Source organism: Sciurus vulgaris (assembly GCF_902686455.1).
Source record: "Sciurus vulgaris genome assembly, chromosome: 15".
Classification (NCBI taxonomy): Eukaryota; Metazoa; Chordata; class Mammalia; order Rodentia; family Sciuridae; genus Sciurus; species Sciurus vulgaris.
The window spans coordinates 19,933,222-19,947,411 of record NC_136476.1 but is presented as its reverse complement, the minus strand read 5'-3'; the positions used below and the strand labels follow the sequence as shown (position 1 = coordinate 19,947,411).

At 39.3% G+C, this 14,190-nt stretch overlaps 1 protein-coding gene across 4 annotated transcripts in view; it reads right to left on the bottom strand.

Moving 5' to 3' along the window:
- Nucleotides 1-14,190, bottom strand: part of KANK1 (KN motif and ankyrin repeat domains 1) — a 205,286-nt gene that overhangs the window by 115,927 nt on the left and 75,169 nt on the right. For all 4 annotated transcript variants that reach the window (XM_079112018.1, XM_079112023.1, XM_079112019.1 and 1 more), the window contains exon 2: nucleotides 11,259-11,384. The gene's annotated coding sequence lies outside the window, so the exon portion shown is untranslated. The remainder of the gene's footprint in view (nucleotides 1-11,258; nucleotides 11,385-14,190) is intronic.

Sequence of the window (14,190 nt, the reverse complement as noted above, 5' to 3'; positions counted from 1 at the left end):
CTAAATAATAGAAAAATAGCCCATGTTCATAAATTGGAAGTCTTAATATTGTGAAGATGGCAACACTATTCCAATCATCTGCACACTCAATGCATTCCCTATCCAAATCTAATGGCCCTTTTCATAGAAATAGCAAAACTGATCCTTTAATTCCCATGGAACTGCAAGAGATCCAAATAGTCAAAGCAAGACCAGAAGAAAAAAAAAAAAAAAAAAGCAAAGTGAAGTACTTACACTTGCAAATATCAAAACTTACTACAAATTTACAGTGATGAAAACAACTTGGCACTGGCATAGAACAGACCAATGGACCAACAGAATAGAATGTCCAGAAATAAATTCTTAAATATATTGTCAAGTGGTTATAAACTAAGGTACAAAAGCCATTTAATGAGGAAAAACAGCATCTTTAACAAATGGTGCTGGGAAAGCTTGAAATCAACAAATGAAAGTTGAAGTTGAACCTATCCCTCACAGACTATGAAAAATTAGCTTGAAATTAATGACTTAAGGGTAAGCTATAAAAGCATAACATGCTTAGAAGGAAACTGATAAATTTTCATAACTTTTGGCAATGACATCAAAATAATGAGCAACAAAAGAAAATTTATCACTTGAACTTCATCAAAATAAAAAATTTTTGTGCATCACAGGTCATCAAAAAAGAAAGAAAAAGAAAACCTTAAAAATGGGAGAAAATATTTGCAAATCACCTGTTAAGAGGCTAGTATCCAGAACGTAACTATTACAACTCAACCAGAAAAAGGCAAACAATCCAATGTAAAAATGGGCACAGACCTTGGACAGTTCTCCAAAGAAACTATGCAAATAGTTAATAAGCTCTTGAAAACATGGTCAATAATTATTAGTCACTAGAGAAATACAAATTAAAACCACAATGAAATACTACTGAATAGCTACAACATTGTTTATAACAAGATTTTTTGAAAAGGAAAATAAGTCTTGGCAAGGATATACAGCAATTGCACATTCCTATGATTGCTGGTAAGAATGAAAATTATTTGACTGCTATGGAAAAGCGTGCCAGTTTTTCAAGAAGCTAAATAGAATTATCAATGACTCTGCACACCTTTAGATATATACCAAAAACTGAAAACAAGGATACAAATGCCAAACATTGATTAGTCATAATAGTCAAAGGTGGGGGAAAAAAAAACCCCAAATGTCCATTAAATAAATGAACAAACTGTGGTATGACCATATAATGGATATTATCCAGCCCCCCCTCCAAAAAAAAGGTTGATGCTACAATATAGATAAACCTTAAAAACAACAGGTGAATGAGGTTGGGCACAAAAGATCAAATATTATAAGTAATTTACATGCAATATCCCAAACTGACAAATTCATAGAAAATAAAAGCAGATTAATGATTGTCTGGGGCTAGGAGAAGAGGGAACAGGGGGTTACTACTTAATGGGTACGGGTTTCCTTTTATGGTGTTGAAAATGCTTTGAAACTAGTCAGAGGTGGCAGCTGCAGGATGTTGTGAATATGCCACAGAATCTTAAATTTTTACATGGTTTTTATGTTACACAAATTTCAACTTACTAAAAGTTTTTTAAAATCTATGGACACTGGGCACAGTTCAGGAGGCTGAGACAGGAGGATCTTCAATTCAAAGCCAGACTCAGCAAAAGTGAGGTGCTAAGCAACTCAGGGAGACCCTGTCTCTAAGTAAAATACAAAATAGGGCTGGGGGTGTGGTCAAGTGCCTGTGAAGTTCATCCCTAGTATCCTGCTACCCCCCCAAAAAAAAGTCTATAGACAAGAACAAAGTACCAATTCTCTGCTGTTACTTGACAACAAAATGATGGGGCAGGGACAACAGGTGGATGAGCATCTTCTGCATCTAGTTACAGGCATTCTGGGTGAAGGACTGTTGTCAGGAAAAAAGGACATACTCAAAACTGGGGATTGTCAATCATCACTGGGCCCATGGCAGCAAAATGATAGTGCCTGAGGAAAGACAACCTAGCTCAGTTCATGGTTCAGTGGTGCCTTTTGTTTCTTCTCTGTTGGAGCCAAATCTACAGAGATGCATATTCAAGGAGGTCTGGCGCTCTCCTCTGCAGGTGAAAAAACTGAAACCTGGCTGCTTCCAGAGCCTGTGCACAAGACCATGGGTGAGAACTCAGGAAATACTCAGTGGTTTGCTATAAAAGCTGCTTGTCACCCTTTCATCAAGCTCTGGAAGTCACTGTTTCCCCTATTCTCTTATCCTAAGTCTTCTCAAGAGTACCTTGTCCAACCAAGGACATGCACTTCCACTCGGAGCACCAGAAGCCCAGAGAGTGAGTGTATCTACCTTGGGGCATAGGCCTGCTGTCACCCAGACCCACACAAAGTCAGATTCTTCCAGAAAGTGAGTCTGATGTCATACAGCAAATACATGGTCGGTGTTCCTTACACATGTGTACAGCTTTTATGTTTCTACATAAGTGGGATTTTATTATATATGCTAATCGGTACATAGATTTTTGGTTTGGTTTGTTCAGTCTCGTATGTCTTTCATATGAATGCAATAAAATATTCCCTAAAATTCACAGAGTACTTATTACATAGGTATTGTCATTATTTACTTTATCAATTGTCACTATACTATAATAAACAAGAGTTGAGAAAAAAAAAAAAAAAGAGTACCTTGTCCAGAAACACACATTGAAGAGCCATGCAGATGCTGCAGCTTATTCCTGGGACTGTAGTTCTGCCGGCTTGTTGGAGCTGGGGGCTGGGGAGGGCCTGCAAAGGCATTAGACCTCCCAGTAGAAATCACACCACTAAAACATTTCCTCTGAGCCTTTTTTTTTTTTCTTCCCTGAGTCACAGAATTTAACTCTTAGTTAACCCCCTTTCTCAACAGGTACCAACGATCAAATTTTAATTTGTTTTGGTTATTTCAATGGGATCATTGCAAAACAAGATAACTTCAACTTCAGAGGGCAGCTTTTCCAATCACCTTAAAATCCAATTGTTTCTGTAATAAGAAAAGATGACGTGAACACTTTTTCATCTTTTCAATTCCTTTGATTGGAATAGGTCAACAATAAGAAGAAGTGGCTAAATCATAAGGGATTTAATTAAATGTCACAGAAAAATAGAAGATGAAGGTCAGGGAATGTGCACTCTCCAGTTTTTATGTTCAGTTTTTAAAAAGTTTTCCTCATTTAAGTGTTATTATTAAAAATTACTAGAGACAATGCTCAGTGATAGAGTACTCACCTGGAATGCACTAAACCTGGTTCAATCTCCAGCTCCTCAAAAAAAAATTAATGCTATTTTTGGGAATTCTAGAAACAGTTGAAACCCCCGTTCAACATTTGTGAACATTCAAAAACTATGGACATTCAAAAAATGTCTATAGTTGTGGATCTGAGATTAGGGAATGGAAAAAAATTATGAATTCTCTATCATATTTCAGGATATTTTACAAAAACCAAACAACCTTGAGCTTATTAGCAATTTAAAGTTTCAGAGTATTTCTGGCTTATTTTAATCTTTGGAAGGTCTGGTTCCCATACTGAAGAACTCTATGTTAAGGTGGAGGATTTAGAGACTTACAAAGTCAAAAAGAAATCATAACTCCTACATTTTTAATCATCCATCCTCCTGGTCGATGATTTACCCCATAATTCCCACCAGAAAATGAAAAAAGTTTTGAAGAACGAGTTATTCTCAATGTAAATCTCCAGCCAGCCTCTGTCAATCATGTTAGCTTTTTCCCCCTAGTTAGCCTTTCTCCACCTCCTGCCTGAAAACTACACTACTATTTAATTGCTTTGTGACTTCACATTTTATTAAGGGGCAGAAAAACATAAAGAGCTAAAACAAGGAGATAAGCTCATTGCCATAAATTGTCCCCTTATGCAATGAAACTTGCCTCTCAAGTGTAATAAGATGGGCACTGTGAAAAACCCAACAAGTGCAATTCTGCATAAACCCACAGCCCCCATCACTTACAGTCAACCTTATAGTTCCCTGGGCTGCAGTGCCATACATCAGAGCCCAGGGCAGTCAACTGCACACTTTCTAAAGCCAGTGTGAAGGGCACGACCAGAGAGTCACTTCCTGCTCTATCCTCATCCACCCCAAACTTCTCATGGGGCAAGAAAAGCAGAAGAAAATCATAAGAGGCACAGGTATGAATCATTTTATAACCTGACAACACCCCATCTCCCATTCCATCTCCTAGGAAATCAAACTACTTGTTATAACCCAGGGAGAACACTGTAGCTAAATGTTTGCCCTCATGAACTTAGAAGAATTCACTCCTCTCCCACTCCCTGGCTTCCCATCCAAGTCCCCACTTCTTCCTCTGCAGTGAGACAGAAACAGATTATGCCACATTCCAAAATATGCCCAAGCCTCGGCCCTCTGGAAGACAGTATCCAATGAGTCGCAGAAACTAAACAGGGCTTGGTGTTTCAAAGCCCTGGGAAAACATGAAATGGTGACTTCTGCCAGCCAAGAAACAAAGGCTTCGAGTGTTTCCAAAGCAGCCCATTGATGTGTATAAGAAAGTGGGCTTATGACACTGCTCAAAAATCCATCAAGTACATGAAAAGGAGTGTGTATGTAGAGTTCCTCCACATCCAACAAACATGAAGCAAGGTCTGGCAGGGGACGCAATAAACTCAGCAGCGGTAATGCTGAGGGAGCTGTAAGAAGATGAGATGCAAGAGTTTTTTAGTTTGGGTTTCTTTCCTCCCCCGTATACTTGTTTTACTATTTGAATATGTGACTGTATTACTTTTGTCATTAATTTTAATTTTAAAAGAGTTAAAACACAGAAAAGAATCACGAGCAATACTTTCCAAACCAAAAAAAAAAAAAAAGGGAACACATGGTTTGCCAATCATTTTGTCCCACATCTAGAGACAAAGGCAGTTTAGGGAAAATCCTTTAGTCATTGGCATGTTGAAGTTTCTCAATTTCAATGATTTTTTTTTTTTTTTTTTTTAATGTCAGGCAGAATTATCTAAAACAAAATTCTAAAATATCTAACAGGTTTAGCAGCATTGGACACTGAACTAATGGTACAAGCCCCTAAGTCAGTGACATCGTTTTCCTTCCTCTTAGAAGGTAGGCCCTCGCAGATGACCCCAGAATTATCTTTCCTGGCACTGCACCAGCATGTTCAGGAGCAGTTTGACTCAAGTCTATGAACAGCTTCTGCATTTACCTTTTGCATAGAGGACTACACAGGGAGAGAAAAACAAAACAAAAAAACCCCAAAAATCAAAATCACAGTCCAAGGATGTAACTTCAGTTCGGGCTCTTTTAAAAGAAATACAAAAACTGCTACCAACTACTCATTTGGGGGGGTGGGGATCAATTTTGATTCTTATCTCAAATTTCATCTCTAGTTAAGGTTCATACAGATGAAATGCTTAAGAATGTCAAAATCATCAGCTGCAACAAGAAAACCTAGGTCAATTGCCATGGAGTCTTCAGAGGGGATGGGCTACTGATTCATTCATTCTGTCAGTGCTGAGCACAGGAGGCTCACCGTGGGCATGTTTCCTGCTGCTCTGGAGTTACAGGCCAGAGTGGGGAGCAGGAGAAAAGACAAGATCATAACAGAGAATATCACCGCGAATGACTAGAGTTGGCCAGGAGGGCACTCTGAGGTCAGATTTACGCTGCAGCCCGCAAGATGTCAAACGTGACAACAGCTAAGTGCTAACGTGCACTTGTGTGTACTGGGTAGTTTTCCAAGAGATCTGAGTGAATTAACCTACTTAATCCTCCCAACAATTCTGAGATAGCTACCATAATGATGATGATTCCAATTTTACAGGTGAAGAAGAGGTAAAGTAATTTGCTCAAGGGCACAAGGCTAGCAAATTGGGAAGCAACATACTCCGGAGTCCTCACTCCAGAACTGCCTGAGGAGTGAGCTCCAAGAAATGTGTGAGAGCACCAGTGGGTGTGGATATACATGCACCTACATGTTCCAACCAAAGAGCACCTGCAGAATCTTAGGGCAGGAAAGAGGCTGAGGGGAGGCCAGGGAACGGCATCAGGGTGTTCAAGAGTGAGGGACAAGAGGTGAAGTTGGATAGCAGACTTGGCTAGATCACACTAGGCCTTTTGGCCATGGTGAGAATGTCAGGACCAGGCGCAGGCAGGGGTATGCCAAGAGGCCATCATACCTCAAAAGATACTCTGCTGTGTGAAGAGAGATGCTGGGGTGCAGGTTCTGAGGCCTTTTGCTTCCTAGTTAATCTACACAGGAATCAAAGGAAAAGACTTGACTGTCTGAAATTTAAAATTTGCAGATATTCAAAAACACTCTACATGATTCAAGGCCAAAGAATAAATAATGTTTTTAAAAGATATTTTTAAATAAAAACACTCTTGTAAATTAGAAACAAAAAGAGCAAACACCCCTAATGGAGAAATGGGCAAAGGGCATGAGCAGAAAATTCACTGCAGAAGAACTATAAATGGCATATGAAAAGAGTCCATCTGTCCAGAAAACTCCTTAAGGTATTCTTTTAAAAATCCCATCATCAAATGTTAAGAAGGGAATGGGAAAAGAGACCGCTTGTATATTGTTGGGAGGACTGTAAGTTGATTTAAACTTCCAAGTTATCTATATTAAAACCTCTTTCCTGATTATGTAAGGAAAAATTTAAGAATATCCTCAAAAGTAATTAGAAGGATATTCATTAATACACATGTCCAAAGAGTTATTTAAATACACTACATTCCTAAAACAAAAATTTCAACCACTTTTAATAATTACACACTAGTAACTACTAATGTTGAGAGAGGTTTGTAATTTGTCAGTTGAGAAAAGCACATTATATATTTTGTATTTAAAAATCTTATTTAAGCACACACATGCAGAAAAATCTCTGGAAGGGTGTTAACAGGTGATTTGATGGTGGCATAATTACTCATTTTTTAAAAATTATTTTTATAGACTATTTTTATTCATTGTACACAAACGAGATACATCTTTTTGTTTCTATGGTGTACAGGATGTAGATTCACACCATTAGTATAATCATACACGTACATAGGGTAATGATGTCTGCCTCATTCCACCATCTTTCACTCATTTTTAATAGGTCTTTTATTTCTCAATATATCTTTAATTTTCTACTGTTGGTATACATTGTTATAATAAGCAAAGTCTCTAAGCAAAACGTGTATCTAAATTATGAAATAAAGGTATACTAAACTACCTAGTAAAGGCAATGATGGAGAGGAGGCTAAGTGAACACTGGAGTTGAATCATAAAGTGGTAAAGGTAGAAGGGATTTAGGAAGCATCTGCTGAGTTTGACTCATTTCACTACTCGGGAAACTGCTACCATCTTTTTACTTTGCCAACCTGACTATAAACCACAGCTTCAATAAAGGCTATTAGAAACAAACACTGAGGGCTATTACTCCTTGTTTCTCCACTGACTATGAAACCATGCTTTCACCCAAGCAGGTGCATGTATTGTCACCAACCACAGTGACAACCATTAACTCCTGGGCAAAACCTACCCCAGGACAGGTGCATAGCCTGACAGCTGCCTTGATGTTTGGAAATGAGAGGAGTTTTGTGGGCCTGGGGATGCAGCCCAGTGGAAGGACACTTGGCCTAGCATGCACAAAGTCCTGGGTTCAATCCCTAGCATGTGTGCAAATGCACACACATGCCAACTGTGTTATAGAATGTCACTTCTTCTCATTCATTAGGCAACTAGAGAATTCTGCTTTCCTAAAACTGATCCTATGCCTCTCTCAAGCAGAGCTCATGAAGAAACATCCTGACAACTGGAAACATCTAGCAAGCACATCCTCAGCACCCCTAAAATGAAGCTACTGGGTCACAGAATCTGCAGAGTGTGAGTCCAGAGTTTTATGGATCCTACCTCCTGTACAGCAGAGCCCTTTGACAGCTATTTTACATTTCCTGGCCCACTTCCCACAACAGATATTCCAAATAGTTCCCTGTTCTCCAATCTAACACCCCAAACCTACCACTCCTATTCACCACAGATACTTTCTTCATTCAGGAGTATGACTTAGGTGGCCATCAGGCTTTAGCCTTTGAAATGTTCTCTTCTACTTCAGAGCACCTGAGTCTAGATCCTCCATCTCTTCCTTCCCTCTTGGCTTAGAAGAAGCATCCCTCTTCTCTCAAAAATGGGTTTTCAGGGCTGGGGTTGTGGCTCAGTGGTAGAGCACTTGCCTAGCAGGAGTGAGGCACTGGGTTCGATTCTCAGCACTGCACATAAATAAATGAATAAAATAAAGGTCCACTGACAACTAATATATATATAGTGTGTGTATATATATATATACACATATATACATATATGTACACACACACACACACACACACACACACACACATATATATTTCTTTTAAAAATGTATTTTGAGTGATAAACAAATGATAAATGAGTTGGGCGCAGTGGCACACACCTATAATCCCAGCGACTCAGAAGGCTGGGGCAGGAGGATCCAAGTTCATAGCCAGCCTGGGCAATTTAGTGAGGCCCTAAGTAACTTAGTGAGACTCTGTCGCAAAATAAAATGCAAAAAGGACTGGGGATGTGGCTTACTGTTTAAGCGTCCCTGGGTTCAATCCCTGGCAGCCAAAAAAAAAAAAAAAAAAAAAAAAGAAATAATAAATATTTGAAGTTACAGGCCTATCAATTATCCTGGTTCAATCATCACACATTATATTTATATAGATTGAAATGTCACCATATTCCACAAGTATGTAAGTTTGTGTGTCATTTTTTGGGGGGGGGACAGGGTAACAGGGGTTGAACTCGGGGCATTCAACCCCTGAGCCACATCCCCAGTCCTATTTTGTATTTTATTTAGAAACAAGGTCTCACTGAGTTGCTTAGCACCTCGCAGATGCTGAGGCTGGCTGTGAACTCACGATCCTCCTGCCTCAGCCTCCTGAGCTACTGGAATTACAGGCAAGTGCCGCCACGCCCAGCTGTGTGTCAATTTTAAAAATGAAGCCCCCTTTGAAGATCCTTTGATCCTCTCCTTAGCCCTGTGGGCACTGAAGTCCTGTCCCCCCACAATGTTTCCCCTTTCTGTATGACTTCTTCCCCTTTTGTCCCCACTGGGTCCCTCCCTTTTAATGTAGCCAAGTCTCCTTGTCCCAACCCTGCTGCTGCCTCCCGGGTGACATCTCCCTTTGCTCCTTTTTATCCCTTGATTCTCTAGCCCTGGATATCCATCTACCACTCTGCAGTTTATTGTTGTTGCACAAAGCATCACAGGTGAGGACTCGCTGTCAGAGAGCTGACCGTACACTCCTGTTCTGCCGCTCACCATTTCCGTGACCTTCCGTAAGCAAGCCACTTAAGCTCTCCAGGTCAATTTCCTCCTCTGTAAAACCAGGTTAATGACATCTGTTCCACCCTCCTCAAAGGTATGTTGTGAGGATCAAATGAAATCACTTGTGAGAAAGTGCACCGCGAGCCATAAAGCTCTTGAACACCCTACTTACTCCTGCCACTACTCTTTTCATCATCCTTGACGTCTCTGCATCATGTGAGGCGAGGATGGTTATCTGTCACCTGCAGGCTGGTCACACGGTAAGAGTAACAATACTACAGAGTCAGCACTTTAGTTTCTTCTGAGTTACTAATTTGGTAATAATCATATTTCATTCAAAGCAAATATTACCTTTGGTTTTTTAATTATATGAGCATGGACTTTGGAAGACAATAGAAGCAGCCAACAATTACTGAGCAGGTACAAGAGTCAAGTAATTTACAAGAGGTTTTATTGTTTTCATCTTAATGATGAAGAAAATGAGGTGGAGCAGCACAGCCCTGATTTGAACCCAAGTGTCTACTTTAAAGCCTACACCCTTACCCACCCCCCACTTGCACAGGGAAAAATGAGCTCTAGATGGGGAGACAGACCAGTAAAAGGAGGCTGTGGCCTCTCAAGTCCTGGAGGCTAGAGTTAACATAGGCCTGAACAGGAACACCTGGTCTCTTTAAAAAACTGACATCATTATGTGGCTGAGGTGTATCTGTATACTGTTGCTGAGAAAATACACTCATGTGATCTTTGAAGAAAACAAATAGCAGAGTACATCAAATTCTAAGTGCTAGATTCCTGCTGACAGGGCAATGTGCTCGAGGTAGCACTGTATCCTAGGAAAATTATCATGAATGGTGTACAATGAATGCTCTTGGCAACCTTGTTTCTACAAGTAAGTAAAGAGAAACAGTGTAAATAAATGTCCAACAAAAAGGATAGAGAGGGGCTGGGGTTGTGGCTCAGTGGTAGAGCACTTGCCTAATGTGTGAGGCACTGGGTTTGATTGTCAGCACCACATATAAATAAATGAATGAATAAATAAAGGTCTATCAACATCTAAAAAATATATTAAAGAAAAGGACAGAGAAACTAATGTGTGCCTATATAACTGAACATTAAGCAGTCACATAACATGATGTTATAGAAAAAAGGAGCAGGCATTAAGGAGAAGAGGAGTGTGGAAAAGGCCACAGAATGGGCTTTGGTATCTGACTAGGTCAAGTTCAGAGCCAATGTGTCAGCTGTGTGAGCATGGAGAAGTCAGTGCATTTCTGAATCTCAACTTTCTTACATGCAAATGGGAATAAAAGTACCAACCTCATGGGTTGGGAGAATTTATAAAGTAACACACATAAAGTGCTTGGTGCAGAGCCTGGCATAGAAACATATAATGTTAATCATTTGCAAAAATCTAGCAAATTAACACCCACACACCCACATCCCAAAATCTAGGAAAACATGCAGTGAAATTTTAACACTGATTATCTCTGGATATGGAATAGCACATCATTCTCTTTTAAACTCTTGGTAGATTTTAGATTTTCTTTACTTCAAAAAAGTCAGCAATACATTAATGTGTAAGGATCTCCATATTTTCTAAGTAGCTTTAATAAATACTCCTTTTGATCTGTGAAGTTTTTCTAGTATAATCCAGCCTATGAATATTGTGCTTATGGAAATGAGTACTTTCACTGATTTAATCTGAGTAATACATTTCATTTTATTTTTCAGAGTCAAACAGTCTGCTCATATTTCATCCTAAAAAAGTCTTTTCTGCACTTCCACATCTGCAGATTAAGATCACTCTGAATGGAGTATTAGACCATAAAAGGTAGGGAAAGAGAATAGATTCATGTTTCTAAAAGAGCAAAGTTAAAAGAGACAAACATGGCAACTTCATGACAGTTACAGGGTAAAAAAAAAACATACCTTAATTATGTAAGGTCAGAAATGACTGCAGTAAATCTCTCAACTCCATGGGCAACTTCCTAGTGTGGTCAGAAGGTGAAATTAATTCAGTAGTTCAGCAGTCCATCTAGTACGGTGACAATCATTCTGGAAAGAAAAAGAATCTCATTGAGGGAAATGTGAGGGAGTCACGCTCCTTTTTAGGTACAAGACCCACAAGAAAGGGGAAATCTATTAGAGGTAACTATGCATTTTGGATATCAAAGCCCTCTGTTAGGGGTGGAGGGAACAGGTCAGGATAAAAGGGAACGAAGGATATCATGCAAACACTAGTTTGCAAGCTTTAGATAAAAGCTCGTTACTCACTTTTGTAGTGACTCATCATGGTTTTAAAGAAAAGGGCTTGATCTCTCACAGACTTTCACCTTCACTTCTGTTACCAGTCTCTCCCTCTGTGTATTTGCTAATATACATTTTTTTTTTTTTTTTTTCCAGTGCTGGGGATCGAACCAGGGCCTTGTGTTTGCAAGGAAAGCACTCTATCGACTGAGCTATCTCCCCAGCCCGCTAATATACATGTAAATCAGTCTGAGTGTATCCCCAATTTTTTACTTTTCTGTCATTTTAGACTGAGACCGCTCCATCACAAACACTAAGTAGAAGTTCCCTGGGATTAAAACCTCGAGACTGTTTAAATCATTTCTTTTGATCATTCCCATTCCAAGATCAGTCCACTACTTTCCCTTGAAGGTTCTTGATACTTGTGCCCTCTCTATAACCAAATTCTCTGGCATAACCCACCTGTTACAACATTTTAGGAGCCCTTGACCTGTCTACTCTCCCTCACAGAGCAAATGTTTTCATCCCATTACACCCTGCGGGTAGAGCCAATTTCACTTCTCTCCATCATCATGGTATTCTTAAGTCAGATACCGCTGGGCGGGAGTCCTGTTCCAGACGTTTTGCATCACTTAGACAAGTTATGTCTGCTCGACTCAAAATCCAGTTTTCTTACATATAAAATGAAATCAGGGCTGAGGGAGAGCACTTGCCTAGCATGTGTGAGGCACTGAGTTTGATCCTCAGCACCACATAAAAATAAAGGTATTGTGTCCATCTACAACTATACCTTGGGCTGCTGTAAGAATAAAATCCTGTGCCTCACAGATCCCACAGCAGATACTCAACACCATTAGTCTCTCCTGCCCCACTAAGCAGGATTCCACCAACTCACATCATGTAACTGAAATAACCCAGAAGACTGAGTCAAGGGTCATTTTTTTTTTTTTTTTTTTCCATTTGTGAAAACTAGACCAAAGTCAGGGGGAAAGGAGAGAGAGAATCCATGAAAATAAAAGGGATATCAGTGAGTCAGAGGAAGGGTATTAAGGGGGAGGGAGAAGGGGCGGGAAAAGAAGAATGATGAGATGAAGCTGACCAAAATATGCTATGAGCATATATAATGCACCACAGTGAATTTCATTTGTTTGTATACCTATGAACAAAAATTACAAATAAATAGGTCAGTAGAGGAAGTGGAACAGGAGGAAGGAAAAAAGTACTGGGGACTGAAGTGGAGCAAATTATACTGCATGTTTGTATGACATCAAAACAAACCCCAATATTATGGAGAACTATAATGCATTAAAAAAAAAGAGTCCCACCAACTCTAAAGTTCTCTGATTTTGTAACTTTCAGACCCCATTTTTTCTGGAAGTTGTAGATGCCTTTATTTTGTTTATTTTTATGTGGTGCTAATGATAGAACCCAGGGCCTCACGCCGGCTGAGCAAGCACTTTACCACTGAATTACAGCTTCAGCCCCCAACTTTATCAAATATAAACTCTTCTGCTGACTTTCAGCTCTTTCATGATCTAACACTATGTTATGTTTCTCCAATTTCCGAGAAAGATTTCTGAGAAACAGCTTCTGTCCTTGTCATGTGAGCCTGACCGTTTTCCAAAGCACACACATTTTAAAATTATTTTTAAATTTTTTTACAGACTATTTTGATTCATTGTACACAAATGGGGTATATCATTTTGTTTCGATGGTTGTATACGATGTAGATTCAGACCATCTGTGTAATCATACACGTACATAGGGTAATGATGTTTGTCTCATTCCACGATTTTTCATACCCCCCCATTTCTTTCTACATAATCTAAAGTTCCTCCATTCTTCTCTCAACCCCCACTCCTCCACCGCCATAATATATCATCATCCACTTAGCAGGGAAAACATTTGGCCTTTGCTTTTTTGGGATTGGCTTATTTCACTTAGCATGATATTCTCCAGTTCCATCCATTTATCTGCAAATGCCATAATATTATTCTTCTTTATGACTGAATAATACTCCACTGTGTATACATACCACAGTTTCTTTATCCATTCATCTGTTGAAGGGCATCTAGGTTGGTTCCACAATCTAGCTATTGTGAATCTGCTAAGCACATACATTCTTATACTCTGCCCAAGCTCCTGTCATTCCCCTAAGAGATACACAATTTCTATCCCTTTTGTCAAGGCCCATCTCGAATCATGGGATAGTAATGCCCACTCTCCACACAATGCAATCCTCATATACCACCTAAGCAGTATGAGCCACTGTTTCATGGATGTTGAGCATAGCTGTCCAGCTGGAAAGACTATTCTGATTATTTTAAGTTAAGCTTTTCACTTCAGTATGAAGAGTATTCATGTTTTTACAAACCAATTTTATTCTCTGGATCAGCTCTGCCAACGCCTTTTACAACTGGCAGGTCATTGTGCCTTAGACTCTTATTAGAAAAGATTTTTAAAGATTCCACAATAAAGAAATAGTAACAGCTCAGGAGACAGATACAGTTGACCTGATTCAAACATTATACAACATATACAGGTTTTGAAACTTCACGTTACCCCATCAATTTATATGTTTTATATACCAGTTAAAATAATTTTAAATTTTTTT